At 43.2% G+C, this 22,213-nt stretch overlaps 1 protein-coding gene across 6 annotated transcripts in view; it reads right to left on the minus strand.

Annotated features, from left to right (window-relative positions):
* The window catches only part of CCDC158 (coiled-coil domain containing 158), a 110,525-nt gene extending 94,661 nt beyond the window's left edge, over positions 1-15,864 (minus strand). The window contains exons 1-2 of one of the 6 annotated variants that reach the window (XM_054486017.2): positions 15,729-15,864; positions 5,347-5,389 (exon numbers count right to left, since the gene is read on the minus strand). The gene's annotated coding sequence lies outside the window, so the exon portion shown is untranslated. Of the gene's footprint in view, positions 1-5,346; positions 5,390-14,953; positions 15,144-15,728 lie in introns of those variants that run through there. The other 5 variants (XM_054486012.2, XM_054486013.2, XM_054486016.2 and 2 more) reach the window with 5 other exon arrangements.
* Positions 15,865-22,213: the final 6,349 nt, after the last annotated feature.

A 22,213-nucleotide genomic window follows, 5' to 3' on the forward strand; every position in this document is an offset into this window, starting at 1 on the left:
AACTCTTGTGTGATAAGGGAAATACAAGCTGAAATTAAATAATTTCTGAAAAGTAATAATGAAAATAGTACATATCAATCTGTGGCATACATTAAAATAGTAAAAAGATGAAAATTCCCAGCCCTGGACACCTATATCAATAAAAATGAAATAATAAAAGTAAATTAATTAAGTCTCTAACACAAAAACATAGAAAAATGGGTGAACTAAAATAAAGCACAAGTAGGAAATAATAAAATGCAAAAGCAGAAATTAAGATAGAAAAAAGAAAAACAATTAGTCAAATTCGTGAATCAAAATCTTGATTCTTTAAAAAACAAAACAAAATAGTGAGGACCACTAAAGTGATGGGAAGAGGAAGATCATGTAACACACTGCTTATCATTTTTACATTAATTCATGATTGTAAGCATAAAGTGTTTAAAAATTTTAAAAAACTCTGAGCTTAACAGTTTTTATTAAACGGAATTCATTTTTATTTCACTCACATTTTCTTCCTTTTGATTACTGAGATGCCACCTGTCAAAACTACAATTGATGATAGAACATATCTACCTTAATATGTTTCGTGCTATCGTTTTTTAGGAAGTAAGTAGTAGGTAGGGAGATATTCCATAAAGAATTATAACAAATAGAATGTTAGTCAAGATTGCTAGGCAATTTAAATGTTCTAAATAGAAGAGATGTTACTTGAGGAAAAAAAAATCTTGCCTATTGAAAGAAAAGGATTTTCAAAAAACGACTCTATGCTGTGTACAAGAAGCATACAAGAAGCATTCTCATTTAAACGAGTTTCACTGTGAATGTTTGTTGTATAACTTTACTGATACACTAACATGATACATTTTGGGATTCTTCAGGATAATGAATGACACTAAGAAAGTTCAAATTGCTGAGTAATATTATCATTAATTAGAGATCAATCAGAAGCATAAAGGAATGAGTAGGACAGGTATAGAACCACAACCAAATACTGGCAAATCATATAGTAATTCACTGTCAAAGACTTTAGTATTAAGCAGGAAACAGAATCTAAGATCAAGGTAAGCAGAACTGAAACTAGGAGTTAGAGAGTAAAGAAGAAAGAGGAAGGTTTGGCTTTAGAATATTCTGATGTGGAAACCACACTTGTCTACTTCGACGTAAGATGATGAATACTTGCGCTATTCATCATAACTCATTATGAATGCTTGTGTTATTCATAACAGGCTGTCGGAAAGCAGAAGTCCTTCAAAGGGGAATTTTTTTCTTAGAAAATTAGTAGTTTACAGAAGACAGCATAGGTTTATTCACTTAAACAAGAGTTTTTTGTTTTTTTAATTTTTAATTTAAAAATTTAATTATTATTATTTTTTACTGCTCCTTGTGCAGCAGGGCTACCCCATAAGCAGTGTGCCCAGAGTAGTCAGGAGTTTCACTTCTTTATATATATTTTATTATTATTATACTTTAAGTTCTAGGGTACATGTGCACAAAGTGCAGGTTTGTTACATATGTACACATGTGCCATGTTGGTGAGCTGCACCCATTAACTTGTCATTTACATTAGGTATATCTCCTAATGCTATCCCTCCCCGCTCCCCTCACCCCACAACAGGCCCCAATGTGTGATGTTCCCCTTCCTGTGTCCATGTGTTCTCATTGTTCAATCCCCACCTACAAGTGAGAACATACGGTGTTTGGTTTTTTGTCCTTGCGATAGTTTGCTGAGAATGATGGTTTCCAGCTTCATCCATGTCCCTACAAAGGACATGAACTCATCATTTTTTATGGCTGCATAGTATTCCATAGTGTATATGTGCCACATTTTCTTAATCCAGTCTATCATTGTTGGACATTTGGGTTGGTTCCAAGTCTTTGCTATTGTGAATAGTGCCGCAATAAAAATACGTGTGCATGTGTCTTTATAGCAGCATGATTTATAATCCTTTGGGTATATACCCAGTAATGGGATGGCTGGGTCAAATGGTATTTCTAGATCTAGATCCCTGAGGAATCGCCACACTGTCTTCCACAATGGTTGAACTAGTTTACAGTCCCACCAACAGTGTCAAAGTGTTCCTATTTCTCCACATCCTCTCCAGCACCTGTTGTTTCCTGACTTTTTAATGATCACCATTCCAACTGGTGTGAGATGGTATCTCATTGTGGTTTTGATTTGCATTTCTCTGATGGCCAGTGATGATGAGCATTTTTTCATGTGTCTTTTGGCTGCATAAATGTCTTCTTTTGAGAAGTGTCTGTTCATATCCTTTGATATGGGGTTTTTGATGGGGTTTAAACAAGAATTTTAAAACAACCATTTATTTGTAAAGAGGATGCTTAGTACCTCAGTTGCCAATGCTGGTAGTTATTTTGTGTGTGTATTTTAGAGTAATGAAAATCTGCATTTAAATAATATTTGTAATTCATTTTCACTATTTTAGACTGATCATATATCCTCAATTTGGTCAAGTCATCAGTGTTTCTCTACTTTTGTGACACTATAGGAATTGAAATATTTTTCCTATTTTCAGGCGTAAAGCTTATGAAATGATTAAAGATTTCTAGAAAAAGCAAGGTTTTTTGCTTCAATAAATCATAAAATTATTTAAAAAAAACTGCACTTGGTTGAATTGGGGATCATAACATGAACTTACATGTGTTTATTTTAAATATCTGAGTAAAATACAGAGGTGAGATCTTGGCCTCTTCTGATATGCCAAAGGTCTATTATGAACAGTTCTGCCTGATTTAAAATTATGAACAGGTTCACATTAAAAGGAGCCTTACATTTCTTAAAAGTAGTATCTAGGCCTGGCATGGTGGCTCACACCTGTAATCCCAGCACTTTGGGAGGCCGTGGTGGGCGGATCACATGGTCAGGAGATAGAGACCACCCTGGCTAACACGGTGAAACCCCGTCTCTACTAAAAATACAAAAAATTAGCTGGGCGTGGTGGTGGGCACCTGTATTCCCAGCTATTCGGGAGGCTGAGGCAGGAGAATGGCGTGAACCCGGGAGGTGGAGCTTGCAGTGAGCAGAGATCATGCCACTGCACTCCAGCCTGGGTGACAGAGCGAGACTCTGTCTCAAAAAAAATAAATAAAAATAAATGAAAATAAAAATAAAAAGTAATATCTATGTAACTATTCTACTCTAGTTATTTGATTGGAATGTTGCCAAAAAAAAAAGGTCTAAGAAACCACAGAACACAAAGAGAGGACTTTTGGAGGAAAATTCCCTAAAGCCTTAGGCTTTGTTATATAGTTGAGATAAAGCATTTAAAAGTATCTCCTGGGTTCTGACTCCTGCTCCTTGGATTCGAAAGGCCCTGGTGGATGTGCACTCATACTTTTCCTAGTGTGAATAATCCTCACCTTGATTTCTTTTTGTATGGCTACTACTTAAGACAGACCTCTCCTGTGACTATCATAGAATGAATAACTGATTTAGAATCCCTTTTTTTTTTTTTTTTTTGAGACAGAGACTTGCTCTGTCACCCAGGCTGGAGAGCAGTGGCACGATCTCGGCTCACTGCAACCTCCACCTCCCAGGTTCAAGCAATTCTCCCACCTCAGCCTCCTGAGTAGCTGGGATTACAGGCGTGTGGCACCGTGCCCAACTAATTTTTGTATTTTTAGTAGAGATGGGGTTTCACCATGTTGGCCAGGGTGGTCTTGAACTCCTGGCCTCAAGTGATCCACCCGCCTCAGCCTCCAAAAGTGCTAGGATTACAGGCATGAGCCACCATGCCTGGCCCAAGTTCTATTTTGATTGGGTACAAATGACTTCTGATGTATGTTCTATTTAGATTCCTGGATTATTCAACTGACTCAGGCTCCTAGGTTGATGAACCACCCTACCTTCCACAGAAACCTGAGACTGGGGATCTTACAGAACTGACCTGTATTCTTCTAGAACCAGTCTGCAGGTATGTTTTTCTTAGGAAATTCTGAGGTACCTCAGGACTGATTCAAATAAACATATCTGGGCTGGTACAATCTCAGAAACACAATAAGGAGAACCATTCATGTTGAACAGTATTGTACTACCTGAATTGCTGTTAGCTGCTTATTAACTTCACATGCTCTCAGTGTCTGTTTTCTCAATCACACTCTTTCAAGTCTCTGGATGTTGTAATTCTAGCTCTGTGATCTACTAGCTGTGCCACCTTGAGAACAATATTTAACCTCTGTATGACTATATGAGGGAGATAAAAAGTATACAGCTTAAAAGGTAAGAGTATATACCTCAAAAGAATAAGAGTTAACTGAGATAACTCATGTGCAGGCCTTCCTACACAGTAACTGCAGGCCTTCCTACATAGTAACTGCCTCAACACATACAAAGTACCAAATAATTGGATAGCAATAACATGAATAACAATACTATCTGGCAGGGCACAGTGGCTCATGCCTGTAATTGCAACACTTTGGGAAGCCAAGGTGGGCGGATCACTTGAGCCCAGGAGTTAGAGACCAGCCTGGTCAACAGAGTGAGACTCTGTCTTTACAAAAAATGAAAAAATTAGCCGGGCATGGTGGTACTTGCCTGTAGTCCCAGCTATGTGGAAGGGTGAGGTGGGAGGATCCCTTGAGCCCAAGAGTTCAAGGCTGTAATGAGCCATGATCACCACTGCACTCCAGCCTGGGTGACAGAGCAAGACTCCATCTCAAAAAAACAAAAACCAAAAAAGCACCCTAAAATCCCAATACTATCTTTATAACTTAAGCAGTGTATGTAAACTAACTCATTTTCCCATAATAAAGAGCAATATTAACTTTCATATAGGCCCACTAACAAAAGAAAGTGGGTTTAATCTGCATTGACTAAACACAGGGACTATTATAATGTAATATGGAATTAAGCTACTTACGATCACATTTCACCCATACATAATACCATCTAGCAGGGAGGCAATATGGAAGATGCACAGAACTTGGAATCAGGAAACAATTCTGTCATCGGTTAACTGTGAGAGCATGGGCAGACCTTTTCATATCTCTGAGTCTCAATTTCCATCCTTACTAAATGAAATTACAGTTGTGTTTTTCAAACCCTTCTTAAGCAGTGGAAATGTTTCTTTAAATCTTCTGAGCCCCACACACCCTCCTCTCTGCCCCAGAGACACGTCTATGGAACACAGAGGGCTCCACTGAACATAGTCTGAAAACCACAAAGATAAAGCTCTTGCAGCTTTTATATTGTAGGCCTACGATATATTTATATTCTGGCCTAGGCATCCATCAAGTTCAAGGCTTCAGGTTTTCTAAAATAAATCAGATATAGATACAGATAAAATAGTGTATCAGTTGTATATGTTCACAATTCTTAAATATAACTAGAAGTAAAACAAAAGTTACCTTAACTTCTGGATATTCTTATTTTCACTTATTCTATTAATACCTGAAAAAACAAAATATTTAAAATCTGCTCATTTATATATATTTCATTAACTGAAATTTATTATTTCAGAAGTTCAATTTACAAATTCATGTTCATCACTTAAGACACTGACAATATGTAAAACACACATATAACAATGGCAACAAGAAGTGTTATTTTTTCCTTTTATGTGAAAGTACATTTTAATAGCCTACAGCAAGCCAGGCATGGTGGCTAATACCTGTAATCCCAACACTTTGGGAGGTTGAGGTAGGAAGACTGCTTGAGGCCAGGAGTTTGAGATCAGCCTAGGCCACATAGTAAGACCTTGCCTCTACAAAAAAATTTTTAAAAAATAGCCTATAGTGGCCGGGCATGGTGGCTCATGCCTGTTATCCCAGTATTTTGGGAAGCTGAGGTGGGGGCATCACTTGAGGCCAGGAATTCGAAACCAACATGGGGAAACCCCATCTCTCCTAAAAATACAAAAATTAGCTGGGCATGGTGGCATGTGCCTGTAATCCCAGCTACTTGGGAGGCTGAGGCAGGAGAATTGCTTGAACATGGGAGGCAGACATTGCAATGAGCCGAGATCGTGCCACTACACTCCAGCCTGGGTGACAGAATGAGACTCCATCTCAAAGAAAAAAAAAAATAGCCTATAGCACTTATCTAAATCATGTTTTTACAACAAAATGTGTTTAATTATACGCTCTCTATTGGCCCAATTCTAATTTTACTGGCACAGATCTCATTGGCACCATCAAGATAATGTAGCAAGTAAACCTACAGGCACATATGACCTAATATCAATATTCTCAGACCTGACCTTTCTCCAGGTACAGTCCAAACTGACTTAAATAGACCAGCTAAATATCTTCTGACCATTTTAACTGCTCTTCACTGTTTGGAAATGCTTTTGACCAGGCAACATCACTTGTGCTTGGTTAGAGAAGTAATTGGGTAGAGAAACTTCTGTCTGGTGAGTCAAAACAGGTCTATATATTTTAAGCAGGTGTACCGAAATGATAAACAACCAAGATTTTTGGAATATCTCGGTGGAATGTAAGCAGTTTTTCCACATTTAAAAAAATGAATGAGCCTGTAATCCCAGCACTTTGGGAGGCCAAGGAGGGATAATTGCTTGAGCTCAGGAGTTTGAGACCAGCCTGGACAATATAGTGAGATCCTGTCTCTACAAAAAATTTTAAAAATTAGCTGGGTATGGTGGTCCATACCTGTAGTCCCAGCTCCTCAGGAGGCCGAGGTGGGAGTATAACCTCAGCCCAGGAGGTTGAGGCTGCAGTGAACTGTGATCACACCACTGCACTCCAGCTTGGGCAACAGAGTGAGACCTTGTCTCAAAAAAAAAAGGAAAAGAAAAAAATGAATATATTCTATGTGCAGAATTCAGACTAATGAATGGAAGTAAAGAGAGGTAGAGTTTAGTTCAAGGTGGGGATGGATTTTCTAAAGACTAGAGCATCCTGAATATATATGTGGAGGGCTTCCTTGAGAGGTATTGAAGATAAGAATGGGTGAGCACTTGTTGAAATGGCAACTGCCACTGGTATTCTTTCTTGGGTAGAGTGTTGGACTAGAAAAATCTCTAAAATCTTCTCCGATTTGGACATTCTATGATTTCCCATGGAAAACATCCAACAAAAAGCTGACCTAAAATATGATGACTTCTCACAGGTGATGTCAGTCAACAGCAAAGCCAGATAGGAAAAATTCTACTGCTTCCAGCAAGTTTCATGCTATTTTGTTAAAAATGTTTGGCTCTAGATAAATTAGAATAGTTTTTACTTTTCTTTTTTCTTTCTTTCTTTTTTTTGAGACAGGGTCTCACTTTGTCACCCAGGCTGCGGCAGTGCAGTGGTGGCTCAAGCAATCCTTCCACCTCGGCCCCCTAAGTAGCTGGGACTACAGCCGCACACCACCATGCCTGGCTAATTTTTAGTAGAGACAGGGTTTTGCCATGTTGCCCAGGCTGGTCTTGAACTCCTGAACTCAAGGGATCTGTCTGTCCCAGCCTCCCAAAGTGCTAGGACAGGGATAAGCCACCATTCCCAGCTAAGTTTTTTCCTTTAACATTTCTGCATATATGTTTACAGTCGTATTAAATTCATCTTATCCCAAATCTGCTCTTTTCATCTCCTCACTAAACCTTCTTTCTTGGGTGTTTCAAATATCTTCATCAATTCAAATTCCATATCCAATTAATCACCATATTCTGTTAAGTTTAAATCTCTAATATCTTCTAACTCAGTAAAGAAGACTTAGGTGGGGTCACAAGTCATAAGGACAGAATTCTTGAATATGCAACTTAGTTCATTTTACTCCCATTATATTTTTATGCTTTCGTCAGCTCTTGACAGGCCTAATACAAAGTATCTCAAAATGATCTTTCTAGCTTTCGTTTCTTAAAATCATTAGAAGTTTCCTATAAAACCACACCCATCTTGCTGTCTTGCTCAAAGACTAAGGTTTGAACTAAGACTAGCACTCTTAGGCTTGACCTTTAGATCTGGCCTAACCCACGTACCAGTTCATTCTCTGGCCACTCCCCTGACATATATTGTGCCCCAGTAGATGTCTTACTTGCTGTGCCCTCAGTGGGTCATGCTCTTTTAGGACTCTGCTTTTATTTGTACTGTTCTTTTTGTCTCTCCTTACCCTCCTGGCAAAAACCTCTCCAGTTTGGCTTTTAGGGATATTACTGGTGGCAATGCACATTGATCCAGTTTTAAATTTCAACATTCTAATAAGAAAAAAAGAAAACCACCCAATGTCTCTGAAAAAATAATGCAGAGGACTACATTTGGAGGACATGCTCCCCTTACTCTTCCCGTATCAAAAGTGGCAAGCTTCAACTAAAGAATTCATGCATACAAAGCACTTAGCACATGGCCTGATGCATGTAGCAAGCCTTTGATAACTATTAATTACTGTTGCTGGCATTTAGATAGTTTACAATATGTTATTGCTATGAATATAGTATTTCTATAAATACTAGAAATAGAGCTGTTTAAAATCAAGACCAATCAAGTTTCCACCCTCATGAATTTATATTCCAACGGGGAAAGAAAGGGATTAAGGGGAAAAAAAATCACAAATATAATTTTGGAGAGTTGTCAAGTACAATAAAGAAAATAACAATGGATAGTGGTATAAAGAGAGATGGAGTTGAGACTCCTCATATGGTTTGGCTGTGTCCCCACCCAAATCTAAACTGGAACAGTATCTCCCAGAATTCCCACATGCGTGGGAGGGACCCAGGATGAGGTAATTGAATCATGGAGGCCGGTCTTTCCCATGCTATTCTTGTGATAGTGAATAAGTTTCATGAGATCCGATGGGGTTATCAGGGGTTTCCACTTTTGCTTCTTCATTTTCTCTTGCTGTTGCCATGTAAGAAGTGCCTTTCGCCTCCGCCATGATTCTGAGGCCTCCCCAGCCATGTGGAACTGTAAGTCCAATTAAACCTCTTTTTCTTCTTCTCAGTATGTCTTTAACAGCAGCATGAAAACAGACTAATACAGTAAATTGGTACCAGTAGTGTGGGGAATTGCTGAAAAGATACCCGAAAATGTGGACGCGACTTTGCAACTGGGTAGCAGGCAGAGGTTGGAACAGTTTGGAGGGCTCACATGAAGACAGGAAAATGTGAACTTCCTAGAGAATTGTTGAATGGCTTTGCCCAAGATGCCAATAATGATATGGACAATAAGGTCCAGGCTGAGGCGGTCTCAGATGGAGATGAGGAACTTGTTGAGAACTAGAGTAAAGGTCACACTTGCTATGCTTTAGCAAAGAGACTGGTAGCATTTTGCCCCTTCCCTAAAGATCTGTGGAACTCTGATCTTGAGAGAGATGATTTAGGGTATCTGGCAGGATAAATTTCTAAGCAGCAAACCATTAGAGAGGTGACCTGGGTACTGTTAAAGCCAGTCAGTTTTATAAGGGAAGCAGAGCACAAAAGTTTGGAAAATTTGCAGCCTGACTATGTGATAGAAAAGAAAAATCCATTTTCTGGGGAGAAATTCAAGCCGGCTGCAGAAATTTGCATAAGTAGCAAGGAGTCTGTGGGCGGCAAGCCATCCAGGTGCCGAGGCAAGAGACCGAGGGCACGAGCTGTTCCAGTATAATAAAATATATAAAATAATAAGGATAGTTATACTAGATATAGATCTTAGATATGATTATATATGAATATCATTAATCATTAGCTTGTAGCAATTATTCTTTATTCCAATATTGTAATAATCCTCACTCTACAATCATAACCTAGGAAAAACCAGGCCATACAGAGATAGGAGCTGAGGGGACATAGTGAGAAGTGACCAGAAGACGAGTGCGAGCCTTCTGTTATGCCCGGACAGGGCCACCAGAGGGCTCCTTGGTCTAGCAGTAACGCCAGTGTCTGGGAAGACGCCCATTGCCAAGCGGACTGTGGTCTAGTGGTAGCGTCAGTGTCAAGGAAAAATACCCGCTACTTAGCAGACCGGGAAAGGGAGTCTCCATTTCCCCGGGGGAGTTTAGAGAAGACTCTACTCTTCCACCTCTTGTGGAGGGCCTGAAAGGCCTGCCTGCAGTTATCCAGAGGCCTAACCGTCTCCCTGTGATGCTGTCCTTCAGTGGTCACGCTCCTAGTCTGCCTTCATCTTCCATCCTGTACACCTGGCTCTGCCTTTTAGATAGCAGTAGTAAATTAGTGAAAGTACTAAAAGTCTCTGATAAGGAGAAATAATGGCATAAGCTGTCTCCTGTCTCTCTCTCTCCTCTCTCTCTCTGCCTCGGCTGCCAGGCAGGGAACGGCCCCCCATGTGACCTTACCTATCATTGGAGATGGCTCACACTCCTTACCCTGCCCCTTTTCTTGTATCAAATAAATATCAGTGCAGACTGGCATTTGGGGCCACTACCGGTCTCTGTGTCTTGGTGGTAGTGGTCCCCTGGGCCCAGCTGTCTTTTATCTCTTTGTCTTGTGTTTTTATTTCTACACTCTCTCATCTCTGCACACAGGGAGAAAACCCACCGACCCTGTGGGACTGGACCCTACAGAGTCTAATGTTAATCCCCAAGACCATGGGAAAATGTCTCCAGGCCATGTCAGAGACCTTCATGGCAGCCCATCCAACACAGGCCCAGAGGCCCAGGAGAAAAAAAGTGGTTTCGTGGGCTGAGCCCAGGGTCCCTGTGCTGTGTGCAGCCTAGGGACTTCATGCCCTGTGTCCCAGCTGCTCCAGTCATGGCTGAAAAGGGCCAATATGCAGCTCGGGCTGTGGCTTCAGAGACTGGAAACTCCAAGCCTTGGCAGCTTCCATGTGGTGTTAAGCCTGCAGGTGCATAGGCCTCAAGAATTGAGGTTTGGGAACCTCTGCCTAGATTTCAGAAGATGTATGGAAATGCCTGGCTGCCCAGGCAAAAGTTTGCTGTAGGGATGGGGCCCTTATGGAGAACCTCTGCTAGCGCAGTGCTGAAGGGAAATGTGGGGTCAGAACCCCCACACAGAGTCCCTATTGGGGCACTGCCTAATGGAGTTGTAAGAAGAGGGCCACCATCCTCCAGACCCCAGAATGGTAGATCCACCAACACCTTGCACCATGCACCTGAAAAGCTGCAGACACTCAACACCAGCCCATGAAAGCATCTGGGAGGGAGGCTGTACCCTGCAAAGCCACAGGGGTTGGAGCTGCCCAAGACCATGGGAACCCACCTCTTGCATCAGCGTGACCTTGATGTGAGACCTGGAGTCAAAGGAGATCATTTTGAAGCTTTAAAATTTGACTGCCCTGCTGGATTTCGGATTTACATGGGCCCTGTAACTCCTTTGTTTTGGCCAATTTCTCCCATTTGGAATGGCTGTATGTACCCAATACCTGTACCCTCATTGTATCTAGGAAGTAACTAGCTCGTTTTTGATTTTACAGGCTCATAGGCAGAAGGGACTTGGCTCGTCTCAGATGAGACTTTGGACTGTAGACTTTTGCGTTAATGCTGAAATGAGTTAAGACTTTGGGGGACTACTGGTAAGGCATGATTGGTTTTGAAATGTAAGGACATGAGATTTGGAGGGGCCGGGGTGGAATGATATGGTTTGCCTGTGTCCCCACCCAAATCTCAACTTGAACTGTATATCCCAGAATTCCCATGTGTCGTGGGAGGGACCCAGGGGGAGGTAATTTTCTCTTGCTGCTGCCATGTAAGAAGTGCCTTTTGCCTCCCACCATGATTCTGAGGCGTCCCCAGTCATGTGGAACTGTAAGTCCAATTAAACCTCTTTTTCTTCCAACTCTTGGGTATGTTTTAGCAGCGTGAAAACAGACTAACACAGCTCCTCTAGTTAGGGTAGGTGAGGGAAGGCCTTTCTAAGGAGGTGGCATTGAACTGAATGACAGAAAGAGGTCAGCCTCACTGGGGCCAGGGGTAACTTCTTAAAAGAAATGCCATAACAAAGGCTCAAAAATGAGAAGAGCTCAGTGTTCACTGACTCCCAAGGAAGAAGGCTAACGAGGCTGCAGGGTAGCTAAGTGGGGATGAGAGGGCTTCTAATGGAGGCCAACTATGTGTCATGCCAAAAGGAACACTGTGCTTATCACTTCCTTTCCTACACTATCCTGAGAAGATGTCAGTGAGGTTGGTGGAGGTAAAGCTCATGGGGCCTTGAAAGGCCACATACTGAAGACTTTGGGGCTTATTCTAAATGCAATGCAAAGCACTGGAGGATTTTAATCAAGGGCATATGATCCTCCAGCGGCTGAGTAGAGAATACACTGGGAGAAGCTGGGGCCAGTTATAAAGCCACTGGAGCAGTCCAACAAAGGGACTAAAACCCAACTCTGAAGTAGGCCAGTCATTAAAAGTAGATGGTGCTGGGGTTGGGAATGGGGATTGACTACAGAAGGGTACAAGGGATCATTTTTGGATGATGGAAATGTTCTAAAACTGAATTGTGTGCTGATTGTACAATTCAGTAAGTTTATTAAAAATCACTGGACTGTCCACTTAAAACAGGTGAATTTTATGGTATGTAAATTATACCTTATAAAGCAGTTTGAAAAGAAGGCAGATGTGGGGAGTGTATTAGTCTGTTTTCACGCTGCTGATAAAGACATTCCCAAGACTGGGTAATTTATAAAGAAAAAAGAGATTTAATGGACTCACAGTTTCACATGGCTGGGGAGGCCTTACGATCATGGAGGAAGAGCAAGGGAAGTCTTATGTGGCGTCAGGCAAGAGAGAGCTTGTGCAGGGGAACTCCCTTTTATAAAACTATCAGATCTTGTGAGGCTTATTCGCTATCACGAGAACAGCACAGGAAAGACCTGCCCCCATGATTCAATTACCTTCCACTGGGTCCCTCCCACAACACATGGGAATTGTGGGAGGTAAAATTCAAGATGAGATTTGGGTGGGGATACAGCCAAACCATATCAAGGAAAGTGGGAAGTGTAAATTAGCTGCCTGGGTCCCAGAAGTGAATCATTAAACTTGAACACTGAATTTTCCTGTATCCTGAAAATTCCAAAGTGTCTTTATTCCAGAAGACTAGCGGTTGCTTTTAGCCATATTTTAACACATGGAAGCACTTCTGCATTCCCTCTTTTCCCCAGGCCTGGACCTCAATCCCCAGGTGTCTGCAACTCTTACTTGATATACACATGATGGATAATCAATAATGATTCAGCTAAGGTAAGGACAAAGCCTTTGCCACTTTTTACCTTTATTCTTTTTAGCCAGAGCAAATAGTGATAGATTAATAGGAATACTCTTAAAAAATTACTTTAAATGCCAGACTACCTCCTTCCTATGCACCACTTAAATTTCTTTTTTTACCAAATTCCCTATTCAAATCCTTTCTTTAGGATTTACAGGATTCAGATAAATATACAGTGATCTCCACTACTGTACCCCACTACTGCCCCAGCTGAAGACCTGTAATCTCTTCCTCAGTACAGCATGGTATGTGATTTATGAGCACGCTCATACGTATTAGTTCCCTACAGTTTCCATAACAAATTATCAAAACTCGGTAGCTTAAAACAATAGCAACTTATTCTTTCATAATTCTGGAGGCCAGGAGTCCAAAATCAGTCTCATGGGGAAGAAAGCATGGTGTTGGCAGGGCTCCCTCCCTCCCTCTGGAGGCTCTGCAAGAGAATCAGTTCCTTGCCTCTTCTAGCTCTGTTGGCTGCCAGGCATTTGGTGACTTGTGGCCACATCACTCCAATATCTGCCTCTGTGGTCATATTGCTTTCTCTTAGGCCTATATCAAATCTGCTTCTCTCTCTCTCTTAGGACCTTTGCGTTTGCATTTAGGACCCACCTAGATAATTCACGATAATCTCTCCATTTCAAGCTACTTAATCACGTATGCAAAGGCACTTTTCCCTTATAAGGTAACATTTATAGGTTTCAGGGATTAGGACCTGACATATTTGAGTGGCTACTGCTCAGCCTACCATATAATTTGGGGCCATCTAGCTGGGGGACGGGTGGATCACAAGAGGCCCTGTTTAATAAATGGTGGAGGTCTAAAGTGGCTCCCTCATAACATACTAGATAACACTAAGTCCTCATTGTAAATGCACAACAACAGTAAGGGCTTTGCATACATACAAGTAAATTGCTGTCCTCAATTTGTTTTGGGAGTATAATATTAACTCTATGGCATGGAAACCATTTCACCCACAACACAAGTAAGATAACCGCAGTAAGATTAAAAGCAATGAGCGCAGTACAGAGATAGGAGGACCACAGCTTTCTCAGCACTCCTGCACCCTTACCTGATGAGCTTCCGCACAGAGAAACAGTCCTACCTAGCATGTCTCTGGGATATGTGGAAGCCCTGGTCGTTTCCGTCCCGCCCCCCCCCCCCCCACCCCGCCACAACGCCTTAATCTCCTGCTGAGAGAAGCAGCAAGAACTGGTTGCCAGTCAAAAAACCTGGGCAACAGCCGACCTCACTTCTACTTTCCCCTGACGTTGGAGTTCAACATGAGGCACAAACAAAACCTGGAGCAGCCTGAGTGGGGCCTAGAGCAGAGTGCTGTGGAAAAGGATGGAGACTTTCCAGAACTCATTGTGCTGCTGATTGATGCTGATAATGGGGGAAAGCTCTGACCCCCACATGTGGTTTAAAGACAGGGCTCAAGCTGAAAGGGCCCTTGCGCCGGCGTTTAACACCATTCCGTCTTGGATGCGAGGCTGTCCTCTTTACCACCAAGTCTTCCCCATCTCCTCCCCCTGTTCGCGGCAGCGCGGTAGACACGGAGTCAGCAGTCACGTTGGGGCAAGTTACTCGGTGATTCTCTTCCCCACAAATCAAATCACTTTGCGCAGGCCCCTGTGTTCTTCAAGGTCCAAGTTTCAGCGCCACCGTCCCCAGGGGTTTTGCAATCCCCGAAAACAACAGCAGTTCATTCCAGTAAAGAAACAATTTATTGGGCATCTTCCATGTGCAGAACAAACACGAGGCACTGGAAGATTCCAGAAATGAACACGAGTCGCTCCGGGTCCTCAGAAGAACCCCACTCCCACCCTACCATCCTCGTCTCCCGGGCCGCGCCCCGCTTGTACCTGCAACCAACACCTAATCCTAAAACACCGGCCGCATCTCCGCGGGGCGCCGGCGGGCGCAGCGGCCCCACCTGCGTCGACCTGGCGGCTGGGACGGGGCGGCTCCCCACTCTCCGCCCCTAGGCCCCGCGGAGGCTGCGGGGCGGCTCCTCCTCCTCGGCTGCGGCGCCGGAAGATGCCCGCGCCCGTCACTCCTAGCGGCTGTGGCGCTCGGGACGCTGCCCGGTCCGCGCGAGCCGCGTGAGCTACGGTTAGGACGCTCCGCAAGGCTTAGTAGTGGGGGGAGGGGAGGAGGGGGGTGCTCGGCAGCTGCCCGGCGGGGACCCCTCCCGCGCCTGCGACTCCGCCCGCCGGACGCCGTCGCCGGGGCATCCGAGCGTCGAAATCCCCACCACCGCCCGGGCGCCCTAAGAAGTGGGGGTGTACCCAGCCCGGAGTCAAATCCTGGAGCTCTGCCCCAGAAACTACCCTGGGTTCGGACCTGCACCCGGCGCCCTCTGCCGCTTCTCCCACAGCCTCCTAACTGGTCTCCGGCCCTACTCTTGCCCCCACCCGAGCGCCTCGGGCCACTCTCGTAGCTGTCCCCACCGTGGTCTTCCCAGATAACTCACTGACCCTCACCAGTCCGAGCTCTTACCTGCCTAAGAGTCAAGCCCAATCTGGAGTTGCCCGCCAGGCCTCCTACTCTGACACCCCCACCCGGCCCCACCTCACTCCACCTCCCATTCCCACTCCTGGCATTCCCATTTGACCATTTCAAGTTAACAGAATTCACATTTTGCAGCTCTGTTTTCTCTGTCCCCGAATGTTTTTCAAGTTCAAACGTGTTCTCGGCATAGCTGACCCTTCTGCCTCTGGAGACTTCTTCCCTCCACTGTGCTACAGTTACCCTCTGTCGTTATCCCTAATATAGAATTTATCAGATTTTTGCTGCCCAAATTATCGATCAAATGGAACGCGTCCAGAAAGGCCAGTAGTGTCTGATAGATGCAGCCTGAGGCATTTAATTCTACTAGCAATCACATTGTGCAGACACCTACAGCAAATAACTTTTTATGTATAAGTTGATTAGAAATATTAGTAAGCCTTACATTAAATAATGTAGTTACAAATTTTAATAAAAAGATTAAATGCCATTAAAGATTGTTTATCATATCTTTGTAGTTAATCCATTTATTGACTCAGAGAGATCTAGGATTAGCTATAGAATCGAGCATTTTAACAGGAAGTGAAACCATAAGTATTACATAGAAAAGTAAATTAGGTTTTGTGGTTGGACAAAAAGCAATTTCTAATTTTTTCTTTTTTCTATCAAAACATGAGTGTTCCAATGACATAAAAATATTTTCCATACCTAATACATGGTTTCCATTGGTGTCTCATTTTGTGCTTGTACCCTGGACACACACAAAAAGGTTTTTTTTCTTTTCAACTGAGAGGTGACGGCGTGCTGGCAGTCCTCAGAGCCCTCGCTTGCTTTCGGCACCTCCTCTGCCTGGGCTCCCACTTTGGCGGCACTGCACTGTGGGAGCCCCTTTCTGGGCTGGCCAAGGCTGGAGCCCACTCCCTCAGCTTGCAGGGAGGTGTGGAGGGAGAGGCGCCAGCGGGAACCGGGGCTGCCTGCGGTGCTTGCGGGCCAGCGGGAGTTCCGGGTGGGCGTGGGCTTGGCGGGCCCCGCACTTGGAGCAGCCGGCCAGCTCTGCTGGCCCCCGGCAATGAGGGACTTAGCACCCAGGCCAGCGGCTGCGGAGGGTGTACTGGGTCCCCCAGCAGTGCCAGCCCACGGGTGCTGCGCTCGATTTCTTACCGAGCCTTAGCTGCCTTCCAGCGGGGCAGGGCTTGGGACCTGCAGCCCACCATGCCTGAGCCTCCCACCCACTCCATGGGCTCCTGTGGGGCCCGAGCCTCCTCCACGAGCGCCACCCCCTGCTCCATGGTGCCCAGTCCCATCGACCACCCAAGGGCTGAGGAGTGCAGGCGCACTGCGCGGGACTGCCAGGCAGCTCCACCTGCAGCCCCGGTGCGGGATCCACTGGGTGAAGCCAGCTGGGCTCGTGAGTCTGGTGGGGCCTTGGAGAACCTTTATGTCTAGCTCAGGGATTGTAAATACACCAATCGGCACTCTGTATCTAGCTTAAGGTTTGTAAACACACCAATCAGCACCCTGTGTCTAGCTCAGGGTTTGTGAGTGCACCAATTGACACTCTGTATCTAGCTGCTCTGGTGGGGCCTTGGAGAACCTTTGTGTCCATACTGTGTATCTAACTAATCTGATGGGGACGTGGAGAACCTTTGTATCTAGCTCAGGGATTGTAAACGCACCAATCAGCGTCCTGTCAAAACAGACCACTCAGCTCTACCAATCAGCAGGACATGGGTGGGGCCAGATAAGAGAATAAAAGCAGGCTGCCCCAGCCAGCAGTGGCAACCCCCTCGGGTCCCCTTCCACAGTGTGGAAGCTTTGTTCTTTTGCTCTTTGCAATAAATCTTGCTACTGCTCACTCTTTGGGTCCACGCTGCTTTTATGAGCTGTAACACTCACCGCGAAGGTCTGCAGCTTCACTCCTGAAGCCAATGAGACCACGAGCCCACCGGGAGGAACGAACAACTCCAGACCCACTGCCTTAAGAGCTGTAACACTCACCGCGAAGGTCTGCAGCTTGACTCCTGAGCGAGCCAGACCACGAACCCACCAGAAGGAAGAAACTCCAAACACATCTGAACATCAGAAGGAACAAACTCCAGACGCGCCACCTTAAGAGCTGTAACACTCACCGCGAGGGTCGGCGGCTTCATTCTTGAAGTCAGTGAGACCAAGGACCCACCAATTCCGGACACACAACGTCTTTAATTAAAAGATGTGTGTTAATTAGTGTATAGCATGAAATTATCTACACCCACATATATGTACGAAAAGTTATGTGCCACTGATTTTACTATAAAATTCATCACATTTTGAAGTGTCCTGTGGTTTTACAACATTTTTAAAATATTGTATTAAAAACAGCTTCTTAGCTTTTTAAATAAAGAAGTAAAAGATTGAGAAAGGGATCCAAAGTCCTTTTGCATTCGTTCATTCATTCCACCCATATTTATAGGGAACCTACAACATGCTATGTGTAGGTTGTGAAAATAAAGCTGGGAACAAATACAGTCCATACCCTAGTAGTGCTTACATTCTTGTAGAGGAAGATGAGCAATGCACAAATAGACAAGTTCAAATATGCCAGATGGGGATAAGTGTTGTGGAGACAGAGGTAGGAGGTTAGGGAGTGTGGGGTTGCTGTTTCATAGTGAGGTCTTGAGAAGGCGTCATTGATAAAGTGACATTCAAAAGAGACTTGTAGGGCTGGGGGAAGGGATCTGTGTGGTTATTGTGGGACAGAGCTTTTCAGGTGTTTGGTTGGTGTGTTTGAAAAAACCCAGAGGCTAGTGAGGACTGAGCAGAGTGGATGAACAAGCAGAGGTTGGGGCGTTGTGGTCATTTAGGGCCCAAGTCACCAAGAGCTCTTTAGTAAGAGTCCATGCATAGGTCCAAGGTTGTTGTGTCTCCCTTCACTGGTTCCTACTCTGCATTAGACCCTGTGCTGGGCGCTGGGGAGATACAAAGAAGCTCCAGTTTCTGCCCTCAAGGAACCAGTGTCCCTCCTAATGTCAATCCAAATGGTGGCTGGGGTTTGTGAGGATGCAGTTAAGACTCAGGAACATGGAACCCAGGCCTGATCTGAGCTTTGGCACTAGCTTGGGCAAGCCATTTGAACTTTCAAAGCGTTAGTATTTTCATCTGCAAAATGTGAGATGTGGAAATATCAGAAGGAGCTTTTCTAACTGAAGAAAAAAAAAACAAGAAAAAGCCCTATGATTCTATAAAATCAAAGCATAGAACTTTATCTTAATACAAAAACTTTGGTTAAAATTGTGTCAGAAAAATACTTCAGACATAATATACATAATGCATATTATATACAGGGTCACTTAAAATTTAATTCACAATTTGCTAAGTTCAAAAAAAGTCTTGGTTCACCCAACACAACGAGCTTTGTAAACAGGTGGTACTTAGGAAAAAAACACATATTTTAATTTAGCATATGGTATAGATTATATGAAATTACTTTAACCATTGTATTTCCTTTATGATTTAGACCTTGAAACTTTTCTTTGGCCAAAGATCTTCAAAACTAAATACAGTGTTAAAGCAGAGTTACAGAGAAGCCTGGATTAGGGGGATAGATATTTTCCTTTCCTGACTATGGTTTAAAACTTTCTGGTGTACATTTTATTGAGCAACTACTTTTCCCCAGTGCCCAGTACAGAGCTGGACATATAGAAGTCATCAATATATATTGTGGTGGAGGGGATAAGTGGCAAGACATCTCTAATATATAGTATTAGTATGCAGGTACATAGAGCATAAAATATTAAAAGACCATGTAGTTAATGTTCTGACATTCTTCTCTCCACCAGCGACACAAGGAGAGAAATATATCTAATTAGAAAGCTTGAGTTCAATAAACAAATATTTATTGAGCACCAACTGTATCAGGAACATCAGTGAACAAAACGGACCCAAACCCTGCCCTCATGGAACTTACGTCTCAGTGGTGGGAGACAGATCATAAATAATCACCGTGACAGAATTAATGTACTAGAAGTTGGTAAATGCCATGGGGACAAAGGAAGCAGGGAAGGAAAAGAGGAAGTGTGGGATGGATTGTGACTGAGTCCAAACTTGTTCTTCTTGCCACATCACTTCAATAAGTCAAGACAAGGAGGTGGAGGAAGGAAAGCGACTTTATTTTGGGGAGCCAGGAAACCAAGAAGATGCAGACCAATGTCCTAAAGAACCATCTTAGAATTATGCGAGCTTTGCCTTGTCTTTTATGTTTAAGTGTCAGGGAACTGCAGACATCTGGGCACCAACAAGGGTCCAGGGGAAGTCTGTGAAACTTCTTTGTCCTTGGGTAACGTTCTCTCATGTAACGATAGCCAAACCTCCTTGTTCCTGTAAATCTTTAACAAAACATAGTTGTTTATATACTTCTTCTTTAATCCTAGGGTTAGTTTCCAAGACTACATGATTGCAGTTTTTGCATTGTATCTTAGTGTTCTAAAATTATCCTAACTCATGTGCAGGAATGGGTATCCCCTTAAATAAAAAATGGAGTTAGTTATGTTAGTTCTTTTACTGTTTCACTGTTGCAGTATGGAAATAGAGCAGAGAAGAGCCCCTCCAGGTGTGAGCAGAACCTTGAAGGAGACAGGGAGCAGCCATGTGGCTCTCAGAGGAACAGCATTTCCAGGACGAATTGTGATTGTATTTCTGGGAACATATCTTGGCAGGGTAAGTAATTTCTAATTTGGGACTACTTTTGAATTAGTTTTAGAAGAAGACTTTTCATATGCCATCTTAATTTAAAGAGTAGACATGTTTCTATTCTTTGGAGCTGATTGAGGTTTTAAAAATCAACTTTTTTGAGTTATACTTCATTTCGAATACAATTTTTTTTTTTTTTTTTTTTTTTTTTGAGACTGAGTCTTGCTCTGTCGCCCAGGCTGGAGTGCAGTGGCACGATCTTGGCTCACTGCAAGCTCTGCCTCCTGGGTTCACGCCATTCTCCTGCCTCAATTTCCCGAGTAGCTGGGACTATAGGCGCCTGCCACCATGCCCGGCTAATTTTTTCTTTCTTTTTTTTTTTTTTTTTTACTTTTATTAGAGACGGGGTTTCACCGTATTAGCCAGGATGGTCTCAATCTCCTGACCTCGTGATCTGCTCGCCTCGGCCTCCCAAAGTGCTGGAATTACAAGCATGAGCCACTGCGCCCGGCCAATTCATTCATTTTAAGTGTACTTTTTGTGTGTGGAAGTCATAAAAATCAAAGTTTTTTTCTTGTCAATATGATGACAAAATATTTAATAGAATGCTAAAGATCAACAATCTTGGCCAGGCCTAGTGGCTCACACCTGTAATCCCAACACTTTGGGAGGCTGAAGCGGGAGGATTGCTTGAGGCCAGGAGTTTGAGATCAGCTCAGGCAACATAGAGAGACTCTGTCTCTATTTTCTTTTAAAAATAAAAATTTAAAAGAAGAATAACAGGCTGGGTGCAGTGGCTCACGCCTGTAATCCCAGCACTTTGGGAGGCTGAGGCAGGTGGATCACTTGAGGTCAGGAGTTCGAGACCATCCTGGCCAACATGGTGAAACCCCATCTCTACCAAAAATACAAAAAATAAGCTGGGCGTGGTGGCGTGTGCCTGTAATCCCAGCTACTCAGGCAGGAGAATCGCTTGAACCTAGTAGGTGGAGGTTGCAGTGAGCCAAAATTGCGCCACTGCACTCCAGCTTGGGTGCCGAGAGTGAGACTCTGTCTCAAAATAAATAAATAATAACAATCTTTAATAAAATCATTTATATTTTTATCACAATGGTATAGTTTACAATCCTAGACAAAACCACCAAATGCCTTTTTAGATATGGGCTTAGAAAATGGAAGTAGTGTAAGATAAACCATTTATTTTCTATGAAGGGAAAATATTCAAATTGGCAGCACATAAATTTTGATTCACAGATTGTTTTGGAATGCTTAAATAAAGATAACATTATTAGAGGTATAAACATGATGGAAACCTTCAATAGCAAACAAAATACATGTTTTATAACAAGAAAATCAATGAGTAAACAACCAAAAAATAAACAGATGAATAAAGCAAGAAAACATATGTAAGTTCTTTTCTTTGTGTTGTATTAGTGTGTAATTATTTTTACTGTCCTGTCTATAATTCACTGGGCTTTTTGAATCTGTAGTTTGTTTCTTTCAAAGGTCTGAAAAACCCTCAATTTTATGTATATATAACTTGAGAGAGAGAGAGAGACAGAGGTGGGGGTATTTATTACAGAGAGGGGGGAGAGAGAAAAATACACAGAGAGAGACAGAAACAGAGAGATGGGGAAGGGGGATTTATTATAGGAATTGGCTCACACAATTTTGGAGGCTAAATTCCATGACATGCCCTCTACAAGCTGATGACCCAGGAAAGCTGGTGTTGTAATTTAGTCTAAATTTAAAGGCCTGAGAACTAGGGGAGACACTGTCCCGGGGCAGGAGAAGATGATATCCCAGCCTGAGAGAGAATTTAAGTGTGCTTTTAAGTGATGAGTTTTGAGAAATGTGTATACCCAGTAACGAAACACTTCGGTCAAGATTTCTGTCTCCCCAGAAAGTTCCTTGTGTTCCTTGGCAGTCATTCTCTCCCGCAACAC

This window comes from Pongo pygmaeus, chromosome 3 (genome assembly GCF_028885625.2).
Source record: "Pongo pygmaeus isolate AG05252 chromosome 3, NHGRI_mPonPyg2-v2.0_pri, whole genome shotgun sequence".
NCBI lineage: Eukaryota > Metazoa > Chordata > Mammalia > Primates > Hominidae > Pongo > Pongo pygmaeus.